At 46.5% G+C, this 13,370-nt stretch overlaps 1 long non-coding RNA gene across 1 annotated transcript; it reads right to left on the bottom strand.

Annotated features, from left to right (window-relative positions):
* Positions 1-3,346: 3,346 nt before the first annotated feature.
* On the bottom strand, positions 3,347-6,924 carry LOC123130775 (uncharacterized). Its single transcript, XR_006464008.1, has 2 exons — positions 5,018-6,924; positions 3,347-3,611 (listed from the first exon to the last, which is right to left on the bottom strand). It is a non-coding gene; the product is annotated as an uncharacterized lncRNA (long non-coding RNA).
* Between the last annotated feature and the right edge of the window lie 6,446 nt (positions 6,925-13,370).

Genomic DNA, 13,370 nt, shown 5'->3' with positions numbered 1-13,370 from the left:
GCCCCTGCCGACTCCGCACCATCACCTCCGGTGCTCTACCCGGCGTTCCTCGGCGCCCCGGCAGCTCGCCTTGAGGCGTAACTCCTCTTCTCTTTTCTCCGGCTCACCAACGGACGAGCCAACATGCTCTGAACTTGAAGTTATTTGCAAGATTCAGCGAGCAGGTCAACTTACAGTAGCTAGGACACATCCGGCGGAGCCACGCCGAGGAGGGCGGCCATGGAAGGAGAGTAACACACCAGCACGCGAGAAGCTTGGCCATAGCCAAGGGGCGCGTGCAGCCCGCGTGCGCCGGGGTCGGTGCGAGTGGAGGCGCCCAGGAGCATCGCCATGGCCAGCAGGAAGAAGTAGCTGGGGAAGTGACCAGGAGCTGGGCCGCAAACGGGGATGGATCGCGTCGATCTGGGGTGGTGTGCTTGGCGTCGAGCAGCACGCCACCAGCGATGTGGCGCACCCGCGGCTGGAAGTTGGGGGCCTTCGAGATTGAATTGGGTTTGCAAACAAAAAAATTTGGGAACGAGAAGGTATTGCCACTGGCTGCTGCTTTGAGATTCATGCAACCACGCGTCGCCTGCAGGGGAGGGTCTCACGATTGGCTTCCTACGACCCGGGTCGCATAGGATTATTTTCCCAACCTAACCACATCATCCATTATTTTTTCATTTAACTAATTTCTATTAGGCATCTAGACTTGCATGTCGCCGCTCTGTTTCGAGTCCTAAATTACCATCGAAGTTGTCAATTCGCAAACAGGGAAGAAAGCCATCAGCAACAGATCTTTGCGTGTAGTCCGTCTCCGGTCCGCGGCACCTCTCCTCTGCCTCTGCCGGTGCTGCCCACTGCCTCCACTCCTCCTTCGCCCCCACCCCGCTGTCCTTACCGATGTTCTTGGTGGCCTATGTTTGTGGGCGGAATCAGACCGGCCGATAGAGTCTCTCCTGGAAGGATGCTCTACCCGACGACTCAACCATGGAGTGGATGCCGCGTCGGCCAAGTGCCCAGCTGGTGGACACCTTTCTTTTCGGCCTTCAAGGTATGTGCTGATGGTAATGCAGGGTAGGGCCTCCATTGGCAGCCATGGCTCGCACCAGCGTTGGATCGACCTCGAGTTTCCTTTAGAATTACAGGGTGCTTCACCCGAGAACCAACACAACCTCATGCATATGTCAAAGGAGAGTTGGAGAAATAGCAGGAAAGGCAATTCCCACAACCTCACTATTTTTTTTTGTTTTACCATATTCTATCTTAAAACGCTTGATTCTAGTGCATTGGTTGTTTCTTCATCAGGTTACTAATAGCATGGTCTAATCAATTGCGGCCCACCTTCTCCTTGAAAAGTATGGAAGACTGTTCACTTCATGTTTTCCTTACGGGGATGATCACTACCAAATCTCCTGGCTTACAGTACCAATTCAATAGCCCAAGTGTGTTTTTATCATTCTCTCTTATTAATTATTTCATGCTTCACTGGTTTTCTGCTTTCAATTTTTAAGCAATTGCTTTTAGTTTAGCCTTCTACTATTATATTATGCTTATCCCGCACCCACTATTTCTAAGTTGTACTCCTATTTGGTAAGCTTCATCCTCATGCCCACTAAGAAAGCCCGATCAATTAGCACTAGCCTATGTTTATTTCAGGATTTTCTGATTGTAGGATCTTGCTATCACTGCCGTACAAAGTAACTAGATAGGTATCTCTCCACATATACAAATCCGTTTATATTTCTCAATTCTAATATTTTTTATGTGCAACAAGTCAGTGTCTTGGCTAACAGCCTAACACATCAGCCATCACAGGAAACAGCCAGGGCCATTGCCGCCATAATGTCGGGTCCTTTTCCATGGGATGTTTTTAGCCAAGCCTACTATTTTGGAGCGCCGGGAACTACGTGGTGCCGCTGGCCGTGTATAGCTATGTGCAGTTTGGATTTGCCTAGATGATGTTCCTGAGAGAAGTTTTGGTCGCTTTCACATTATCTGTGACGGCAATTTTTTGTATCTCTGTCTCACTGTCTACAAGGCTTTCTCGCAATAAAGAGGGTGTCACAAGGCATTTGATGAAAGCCCAAGTAGGCTTACGTGTCAAAATGTGTATATGTAAATTTTAGAATCCCTCAGTCTCTGCTATAGCTGTTCATAATTTGCATTTTTGGAATAAAATAAGTTCAACAAGTATGTTCCTAATCCACATTTTGTTTCATTGATTCATAGTTATCAATCAGCCATCCACACCTTGCTCTCAGGTTTCTTTAATTCATAAGCATATAGTAGTGCTGCACAACTCTGTACTTGAGCCATGGTCAAGTATCACTCAAACATATGTTACTTCTCCAAAAAATACTTCTCGGTATATACTTCGTTGTATAGTTAGTCAATTGTAAGCATTGCATTCGAATTTGGATCCAAAAAAGTTACAAAATTATCTCCTCACCATATACAACATGTAAACTGTTTTCCTTACACTTTCAGATTAATTACAGTTCCATATGTTTTATCAAGTGAGCCTTCTCCATGCTAATAAATCTACGTTAAACATAGAGGTTGTGCAGCCCATTAGGTACATGTGAATTTTTTTATTTTCCCTTTTGAAGGCATGAAGGCAAAAGGGATCTTAATTCAGAAACCATAGCAGTATAAGTACAGTCTGTAGCAACTACATGAGAGATCTGGTCCATTTCCTCGGAGCTCCACACACCTTAGGTACCAATCTGGCGGATATAAGACACAATCTCATAGGCTACAAAGATATGATCTCTTCTGATCTCAAGAAAAATATAATTGGAAAATGCTGGAATTTTGCACCCCATATCACTACAAATAGCACCAAGCCACGACATGTCCTGTCGTTTGTTCTTCAGAACAGAAACAAACCAGCAGTTACTTTAAATGGTGATGGGCACACCCACACGACCCACATCAAGGCAAGCTCCATAGAAGCACTTGGAGCTTCAGCTTCCTTTGCATCATGACATCTAACAAGGACTATGATTGATTGCTGCATATGTTCGCTAATTCCGGTTTTCTTTCCTTGACCTTCTGACCTGGCTGCAATTTAATGTTGCTTTACTTCCAAAACCATTCCTCTTCCTATTTAACCCTAAACCAATGCAGCATACAAAATTCCACAACAATGCGTGGGGTATTCTCTAGTTTGATAAGCACCTTAAATCCATACAAAACATGCAAAAGAAAATGTACCTACTATGTAGACAAACCTAAGCTAGCCTACTACCCGTCGTTGTTGGGGATGTCGACAATCTCCTGTGGCACCTCGGCTTAGAGAGACCGGAACACCCCGTATTCCAGCCCAAAGATAAAGTCTTCTGGAATACGGCACTGCTTGGCATAGAACAAATCAACTTTTCATTACAAATGATACAGATACAAGGGTTTCGATATCACAACAAATTACGTCCGCATGGCGACACTATGCCTGCTCAGGTTGCTCTATGCTAGCAGTAGAACAACTCTTAGCAGCGGAATAACTTCTAGCAGCGGAATGACGACGAAAGCGATGGATATCACTCCGCAGGGGCTCTGGCTGGAACGCTTATCCTAGCTCACAAACTCGGGATCCTCGACAGTCAAGCAAACACGGCATGACCTGCAAACTGGATGACACACCAGGTGAGTACTTTGAATGTACTCGCAAGCTCACAACAACCAAAAGCAATCAAGACAAGCAACAACATGACATTTACACGTTAATCGTCCATGATAAGCATGATACTACTAGAACAACAAGAACAAGGCATGAGCATGTTAACCATAGCACAACTAAAACCATATGAGATGAACATAGCATGAACTTATGAGCATGATGATATTAGCATGCATCATGTTTAAACTATCATGATTCAACTTACTCTGTTCGTGGTTACCTTGTAACCACCACATGTACCACTTACCATCGTGGACATCACACGATCACCTCAGGATCAAATCAAGCTTGGTATTAACAATACCGTAGTAATCATTTCCTGACCACAAGAAGCTTGATCCTTACCCGTGATTATCGCATACCACCACAAACATCAACCAGCTTCGGTATCCACGATACCACTGTGATCCTCTCATGATCACATAAAGATCAACCAACTTCTTTCCTCATTGAACCTGGGTTGTTATTATTCAAATTTTTATTACTGTTAACCCATAGTGTAACCTACTACGAACTGGGCCCATATCCGTGGGCGCGGCTATCGATAGATTATACACTCTACAGAGGTTAGTACATTGTACCGACACCATGGAACCCAAGCCTCGTACTCCCATTTGAGTGTACCAACAGCGTTCCGACAAAACCGATCTATTGCATGACACTCTCCCGGCCACTCCGACCAACTCCTCTTTTGGGCTAAGTCATGGGTGGCCTCGATGTCACCTCATGACACCCAACAACCACCGTCGTGGCAAAACATAAACGGTCCCAAACGAGGACAAAATCGCGCAAACAAATCGGGCACACAAGGCTTATACCGGCCTACCTGATCAGGGTAGCGCACATGTATAACTTTCCCTAGTTGGAGGCACCGGCGAGAGGTGTGACAATAAACCCAATCAGCCCCCCCCATAAGGCAAGTGTGGCTGCACTGGTCAGCTAGATTCGATGGCACTATGACTCAGCCAATAGATGTTCAAGTTGTATTAAAGTCCGATTTAACGTTAATGTAATTAGCCGGGTCACAATAACATGATGGACTAACAATGCATATGAGCAGGATATCAACATGAGCATGAGTGAGCAACATCACTATTTAACATGTCAGCAACAACAAATCATTTACCCTCCTAGATGCACATGAGCATGGCATAGCAATGATCACAATTATAATAACAACACTACATATGAACATAGCATGACCACTAGCATTGGGAATATTTACCAGAAAAGAACATGATAATAATACTAGCAAGTAACCATTTAAATAATAGATGCAAAATGATCATATCATAAAGATAAGCATGGATTCACGAGCATATATAGTGATAGCAAAAGTTTATGATGTTCTTTTACCGGAGCATGGAGACCCTTTATATAGTGATAGCAAAAGAGCCCGTAGGTTGCACGGTGTATGCATAATCTAGTCACTGATGCTTCACTACGGAGCAAACACCGGACTTCAAGCCCCCTCCTCTTGTGTCGGTCATGGATGTCGCTGAGTTGAGCCACTATGACATAATAAGGCAGTGACTGAAAACTGTCATCTTCCTGAGAAGTGGGAGGGCGACTCCTACTCGTGGCTAGAATTTCCTCCTTTTGATACGTCCATATATACATGTTAAATTGTTAATGTTAATAATCTCACGCTTGTAGTGAATCAGTATATAATTGCATATATCATGAATAGTCTAGAGGTTTGGAGGGGTTCTAGAATAATCTGTTTCCCGGAGAAAAGGAGAAACATCTGGACTATTAGTGTTTTGGAGGTTGGTTGGGCACAATACGTCTCAGTCTCAATCTCAACCTTATATTTCAGATCGGACGGTATATATAGCCTGAAGGCAGACACACCATCATCATCAACTCGTATTTTTATAGGAGTAAAGATTCATAAAATATTAACATGCACAAACAATTTATTATTTTCAAGTAGGAAACCATGGCTACTGCAAGACCATTATGCAAGTGGCTGTCGTGGCTTGCTTGGGAATGAAGAGCTCACCGGGAAGAAGTGCACAAGGATCGCGGAAAGATTTGCCGGAAACAGTTCTCTCTCGGAGGGGCTAGATAAGGGCAAGGGTAATATGGTCATTTCCAGTATGTGAACACATAGTGAAAATGGTACCAGCAGAATGGGCTTGAGGAGACAAAGATGTGGGCTTTAGATTCACCTGATTCGGAGCTACCGTCGTGGAGATATGGACGTTTGAAGTCTAGGGACCAATCTGTAAAAGAAACTTCACCAACAGGTCCCTGTCTGGAAAAACTGAAAACACATTCAGTCAAAACACGCTTTGTGCAAAGGAAAACACACTTTCAGCCGTAGTACAAAGGAAATACGCTTTCCGGGGTGGAAAATACATTCCTGCCTAAATAACACCGAAGTGCGCTTTTGAGAGGGGGAGACGGATCTGACAGAGTACGCTTCCACTTATGCACCTGGGCCCATACTGGTCAACAACCAAAGGCCGACAAGTGGGGCCGAGGGGGGAGGCGGGGCCCGCCTGGCCAGCTGGGCGGGGTGTCGTCGTCTTCATCTCGATCGCCCATGGAGCAGAGGGAGGCTGCGGTTGCCGGCGCTCACCCGGCCGGCTCCGGTGGAGCTCGGACCACCGGAGCGCTCAGCGGAGAGGGCCGCACCCGCATGGAGGGAACTCGCCCACCGGAGAGCCCTGGAGCAAGGAGGGCTTCGGCCGTGGCGGAGGAAGGCGTCGGGCACCGGAGGAGTCGCGAGCAGAGGCCATTGGAGGAGTAGGAGAGGTGCAAGGCTGGCTCCGGGGTGGTTGTGGAGGCCTCTGGTGGTGGTTTAGTGGAGGGAGAAGCTCTGCGTTGAGCGGATTTAGGAGGAGGATGCTGGCGGCCATGGTGGCAATGGAGGGGAACAGGGGCTCCTCGAGCTCGGTGGAGTGGTTGGGCGGGGTTCTGGGAGGATGAGGACGCTGCTGGGGAGCTCGAAGAAGTGCGGGGTGACCTATTTATAGCTCAGCTGAGCCAGGGGTGAGCTCAGCCGTGGTGATGCGTGTGCCGTCGCGCTGGCGCGAGCAGAGCCACGGGGAGGGAGGGGAGGCATGTCCAGAGGCTTCACGGGGGAGTAGGAGAACTCGAGCGAGCTCGAGAAGACTCGGGAGAGCACAGGCAAGCGTACATGGTGACGACAGGGGTAGCAGATCACGAGCGCGCTCGACGGCGACCTAACGACATCATGATAGGATGGGGCAGGGGCAGGGAGGTGACCGCACGAGCATGAGGGAGCTGTTGGACATGCCTAGGCACACGAGAACGATGAGCAGAGAAGGGGTCAGGACTAGAAGACGCGGCCAACGGCGGCAGAGCGCGCGCACTGTTATGCCAGTAGCGCGGTCACCGTGTGCACCAACGCATGTACGATGACTAAGCTCGGTCGACCGTGTTGAGTGTGTTGTCCTTCCAACATAGATCATTTCTGTGGTGATTACTCGATCAGGGGCACTATGGTTAGATGGGAGTGATCACCTGAAGTTTGCTGTAGCAAACTTGACTGCATCACTATGATCAACATGGAAGGGCTAAGGGACAAACTTGATGTCTTGGGAGGTTTAGGATAGGAAAAACTACATTCATATTAATTTGGAGAAGATTAGGACTCATATTTAATATAGTTGCTTTGCAACTACCAAATCTGGTCCAGAAAATGAATCATGAAGTGGCACTCATATAGAGTGTTGCCTTGGGCTGAAAATGGGCATGGAAGGATGATTTAGGCATATGGAGGTGACATAATAATTTCATACCATTTGGACAAGCCAAAGTAGTACTTCCTTCATAATGCACCTCTTTGAACAGAATCTAAAAAAATAGCTGAGGGAAATTGGATAGATAAAATGAGCCAAAATTTGGTGGAGATATGTTATATGTGTAGGAGCATGTCCTGGTAAATGTTCAGCAATAATGAAGCAATATAAACTATAGTTGCTTCACAACCTGAAAATCGGACGAGAAACCAAGATTTGATGCTGAGCTCACATAGAGTGATGACATGAGCTCAAATTTGGAGAGTCATTATTTGAGAATACTGAGGATCTTGCAAAATTTCAGCTCATTTGGATTGTACTTCCTTCACAAGGCCTCTGCTTAAACAGAAACTTTGAAAAATTGCTTAGGAATATTCACTGGGTAAATTGAGTTGAATTTTGACAGGAGGCAATGATATGGATACGAAAGAGTGCCAAAAAAGTTTGGGGGCAAACAAGCAAAGGTAAATGACACTTCCTTCTCAAAAAGTCACTTAGGGCAGAATAGGAAAGGAATATTTGTGAATTATGTTTGAACATGACAATGAAGGATTTTGACATATCTTTGAAAGATATGTCCCAAAGGATTTGTGATAATTTTGTGGGAGTCAAAAACACGAGAGAAAGGTAGGTTGCTTCACAACCTAGGGAAAAAGGATTATTCCTTTAATAGAAAAATGAATATTCCCAATAAAAAGGATATTGAGATTTGGGCAAGGATGAAAATGACATGATCTTGGGTTGGTTATGAGGATGACAAGCCACTTTGGAGACTGAGAAGAGGTGATCTTCCTGAGTTTCTAGACCACATAGCCACGGAAAAAGAAATTTCAAACAAAATCCTCAGAAAATCAAAAGAAAAAGAAAGGGCAAAATAATCAAGGTGTGACATATCCTTGCCGGGGCTCCAGGTAGATGGTCGCCTGCCTCAACTCCGGCTCCTCCAGACCAGCGAACACCTTGTCGATCCCCTACACCTGCTAACAGAGGAAGCGGCAGTTGGACTCCACCTTCGCCTCTGACCGGATGGAGTCGAGGATGGCCACTTGCTATGCCGGCTCCTCCACCTGTGCCAGCTCATACTCTGTCAGCACCTCGAGCATGTCGAAGCCCGCAGGCGCCGGATCTGCCTCTCCGCCTACATGGCCACGTCCTCCTCCGGTTGTGCACCCTCCTCCTCCGGTTGTCCATCCTCCATGGCGGCATCCTACTCCACCATCGCCTTCGCGTCCTCCTCTCCCTCGACCTCCTCCTCTGGCTTCAGCGAGTCCATAGGCACGCGAGGACTCTGATAGGCGCATGCGTGCTATGCTCGATAACCTGATGGATTGGGTCTCTGGCTGGGCAAAGCTACAGGACAAGATGAATGCCTCATTTGATAATGCTACCGGTGTCATCCGGGGACTAAGGAAGGACAAGGCGAAGCTTTGCACCGAGCGCGACCTACTGAGGGCGAAGCAGCACGAGGAGACCACTGCCTTGTTGAAGAGGACGGGTGTCATCATCAAGAATCTTATTGTGATGCCCCCGATTTGACCATACACTAATCATACATGCAAATGTGTACGATCAAGATCAGGGACTCACGGGAAGATATCACAACACAACTCTAGACACAAATTAAAATAGTACAAGCTTCATATTACAAGCCAGGGGCCTCGAGGGCTCGAATATAGAAGCTCGAATACACAAGAGTTAGCGGAAGCGACAATATCTGAGTACAAACATAAGGTTAGACAAGAGTGCCTTAAGAATGCAAACACAAAAGCAACAATGACCGAAGAGGAAAGGCCTCCTGCCTGGGACCTCCTAACTACTCCAAATCGTCAGTGGTCTCCACGTAGTAGTAGGCACCCTCGGGGTAGTAGTAGTCGGCGGGGGTGGCATCTGGCTCCTAGGATCCACCATCTGATCGCAGCAACCGGGTATAGGGGAAAAAGAGGTAGCAAAGCGACCGTGAGTACTCATCTAGAGTACTCACAAAGACTAACATCAAAACTATACTAAGTATGCATCAGTATCAAAGGAATGAGGATGTATATGTGGATTGAACTGCAGAATGCCAGAAGAGAGGGGAAAGTCTAGCCTATCAAAGACTAGCATCTTCAAACATATTGCAGCATGTAGAAGAGTAAAGAATAGTATTTTAATATTAAACAAGCATGTTGTAATATTAATGCCCAGAGATCCTTCCTCGACTCCCTGTGGGAAAGCAATCCCTGAAGGAAATATGCCCTAGAGGCAATAATAAAGTTGTTATTTATATTTCCTTATATCATGATAAATGTTTATTATTCATGCTAGAATTGTATTAACCTGAAACTTGATACATGTGTGGATACATAGACAAAATGCAGTGTCCCTAGTAAGCCTCTACTAGACTAGCTTGTTAATCAAAGATGGTTAAGTTTCCTAGCCATAGACATGTGTTGTCATTTGATGAACGGGATCACATCATTAGGAGAATGATGTGATCACATCATTAGGAGAATGATGTGATGGACAAGACCCATCCATTAGCTTAGCATAATGATTGATAAGTTTTATTGCTAATACTTTCTTCATGACTTATACATATTCCTTTGACTATGAGGTTATGCAACTCCCGAATATCGGAGGAACACCTTGTGTGCTATCAAACGTCACAAGGTAACTGGGTGATTACAAAGATGTTCTACAGGTGTCTCCGAAGGTGTTTGTTGGGTTGGCATAGATCGAGATTAGGATTTGTCACTTCGAGTATCGGAGAGGTATATCTGGGCCCTCTCGATAATGCACATCATGATAAGCCTTGCAAGCAATGTGACTAATGAGTTAGTTGCGGGATAATGCATGATAGAACGAGTAAAGAGACTTGCCGGTAACGAGATTGAACTAGGTATGAAGATACCGACAGTCGAATCTCGGGCAAGTAACATACCGATGACAAAGGGAATCACATATGTTGTCATTGCGGTTTGACCGATAAAGATATTCGTAGAATATGTAGGAACCAATATGAGCATCCAGGTTCCGCTATTGGTTATTGATTGGAGATGTGTCTCGGTCATGTCTACATAATTCTCGAACCCGTAGGGTTCGACCGCTTAACGTTCGATGACAATTTGTATTATGAGTTATGTGTTTTGGTAACCGAAGATTGTTTGGAGTCCCGGATGAGATCACGAACATGACAAGGAGTCTCGAAATGGTCGAGAGGTAAATATTCATATATTGGACGATGGTATTCGGACAACGGAATGGTTCCGGAATGTTTCGGGTATTTTTCGAAGTACCGAGAGGTTACCGGAACCCCCCGGGGAAGTAATGGGCCTACATGGGCCATAGGGCAAAGATAGGGAGCTCGCAGTGGGTGGCGCCCCCTCCATGGGCATTGGACAACGGGAGGGGGCGCGGCCCCCCTTTCCTTTCCCCTCTGCCTCTCCTTCTCTTTCCCCCTCCGAAAGAAAGGAAGGGGGGCCGACTAGAGTCCTAGTCGGTTTCCCCCCCATGGAGCGCCCCCTTGTGGCCGGCTTCCTCCCTCTCCTCCTTTATATACGGGGGCAGGGGGCACCCCAAAGCACAACAGTTGTTTCTTAGCCGTGTGTAGTGCCCCCTCCACAGTTTTCTCCTCCAGTCATATTGTCGTAGTGCTTAAGCGAAGCCTTGCGCGGATTACATCACCATCACCGTCACCACACCGTCGTGCTGACGAAACTCTCCCTCGACAATTTGCTGGATCAAGAGTTCGAGGGACGTCATCGAGCTGAACGTGTGCTAAACTCGATGGTGCCGTACGTTCGGTACTAGATCTGTTGGATCGCGAAGACGCTCGACTACATCAACTGCATTAACCTAACGCTTCTGCTTTCGGTCTACGAGTGTATGTGGACATACTCTCCCCCTCTCGTTGCTATGGATCTCCTAGATAGATCTTGCGTGTTCATAGGAATTTTTTTTGAAATTGCATGCTACATTCCCCAACAATCCCAGAGCCACATATCCATCACATATCTCAAGTATCCATTTCTAGTTGTAATAGATTAGGATACAAGTCGTCCGTTACCGTGGACACGGTATTCGAATAGATAATCTTCCCTGCAGGGGTGCACCATGTTACCCAACATGCTTGATTACTCTGGCCGGACACACTTTTCTGAGTCAATGCTCGGCCTCGGCAGATCAACACGTCACAGCCCTACCTAGGCTCAGCAGAGAGGTCCCCACCGTTCTACATCCTAAGCACTCCGGGGTCTTAGCCCCATCGCCCATTGCACTACGAGTCGTTGTGCGATGAAACAGGACGAGCACCACCTCATCATGGATGGCACTGGCCCGACATGCCCACAATGCCGAACTGGACGTCTAACAAAGCTTCGGCTGATACTGTAAGTGCATCTAGTGCCACCCCTAGTTGGTTTTGGAGTATTGACGACAAACCTAGTTGAGGGACTAATGTGTTTGTGAGAATTGCAGGATAACACAGGTAGAAGTCCCTCATTGATTCGGTTTTCCTACCAGAGATGACCCCTAAAAATGTATGAAGACATTGAAGTCAAAGGTGGTATGTGAATACATTCACATTGAAGACTATGACAAGAGAAGACATCGCGTGAAGACTATGGAGCGCGAAGACTTAGCAGTTTCGTCGTTCCGTGTTTTTCTTTGTTGAGTCATAGGAACCACCGTATTGTTAAGTGGGGTCCAAGAGAACCAGTCAGAATGACTGAAGTGATGCTTAACCAAAATCCTATGTCTTCGAGTGAAGACTATGAGAGCAAATCTTGTCCAGAGTTGGATAAGTCAGCTTTGCTTGTAGCCCAAGTAAAGTTGTCGTGTGTGTTTGAAATCTGACCGTTGGAACACGTGTCAGTTCCTTAGTGACCCAGGGTCATTTCGGACAAATCAAGCCGGGTTGCCTAGTGGCTATAAATAGCCCACCCCTACAACCATAAACGGTTGGCTGCTCAGACTTAGAGTACGGCTTTTGTCGTTTGAGAGCAACCCACCTCGAAGCCTTTGAGAGACAATTCCTTGCGAGGATAAAGCCCTAACCACCCAGAGCCAAAGAGTGTTAGGCATCACTTAAGTCTTCCTGTCTGTGTGACCTAAAGACTTAATACACTTGAGGAATGTGAATCCTCCAGCCGGTTAGGCGTCGCGTTCTGAGCATCCAAGAGTCATTGTGGATCACTGGTGAACGAAGTCTGTGAAGGTTTGGAATTCTACCTTGAAGACTTACCAGAGTGATTGGGCGAGGTCTGTGTGACCTTAGCTCAAGGGGAATACGGTGAGGACTAAGTGTCCTGAGCTGCGGTTCAGGACTAGGTGTCCGGGACTGTGTGTCCTCAGGTTTAAGTACCTATCCGCCCTAACCAGACGTACAACTGTCACCGCAGTTGAAACTGGTCTACCAAACCTTTGTCTTCATCCCGCACACTGGTTCTATCCTTCCCATCTCTTTATTTACAGTTGGCTCTTGTGAAGTCAGTGCCTATTTGCATTATCCATTTGTCTTCACTGTGTACCTGATCTTTACTGCCTAGCTGCTATTAGTCATTGTGCTTTCACTTCATTAAATACTTGACTATGATCTACCTAGTGTAGTCTACCTTCCGCTGCATGGTAATAGGTTCATTTCTATCATTTGTCTTCGAATCCATGTTTTGAAGACTTTCATAAAAATCGCCTATTCACCCCCCCCCCTCTAGTCGATATAACACATTTTCAATTGGTATCAGAGCAAGGTACTCTCTTATTCTGTGTGATTTTGGTTTAACCGCCTGGAGTTTTAGTTATGTCGACCACAGGAATGAAGACTGTGTCATGCCCCATCTTTGACGGTCACGAGTATCCCAAGTGGAAGGCCATGATGAAGAAGCGCCTCATGGCGACAAACAGCGAGCTGTGGACCGTCAATGAGATTGGCCTGACCGATCTGTGCAAGATGGCGGAAG

The sequence above is a fragment of the Triticum aestivum genome, chromosome 6A (assembly GCF_018294505.1).
Source record: "Triticum aestivum cultivar Chinese Spring chromosome 6A, IWGSC CS RefSeq v2.1, whole genome shotgun sequence".
Lineage (NCBI taxonomy): Eukaryota > Viridiplantae > Streptophyta > Magnoliopsida > Poales > Poaceae > Triticum > Triticum aestivum.
This window is presented reverse-complemented; position numbering and strand designations above follow the sequence as displayed.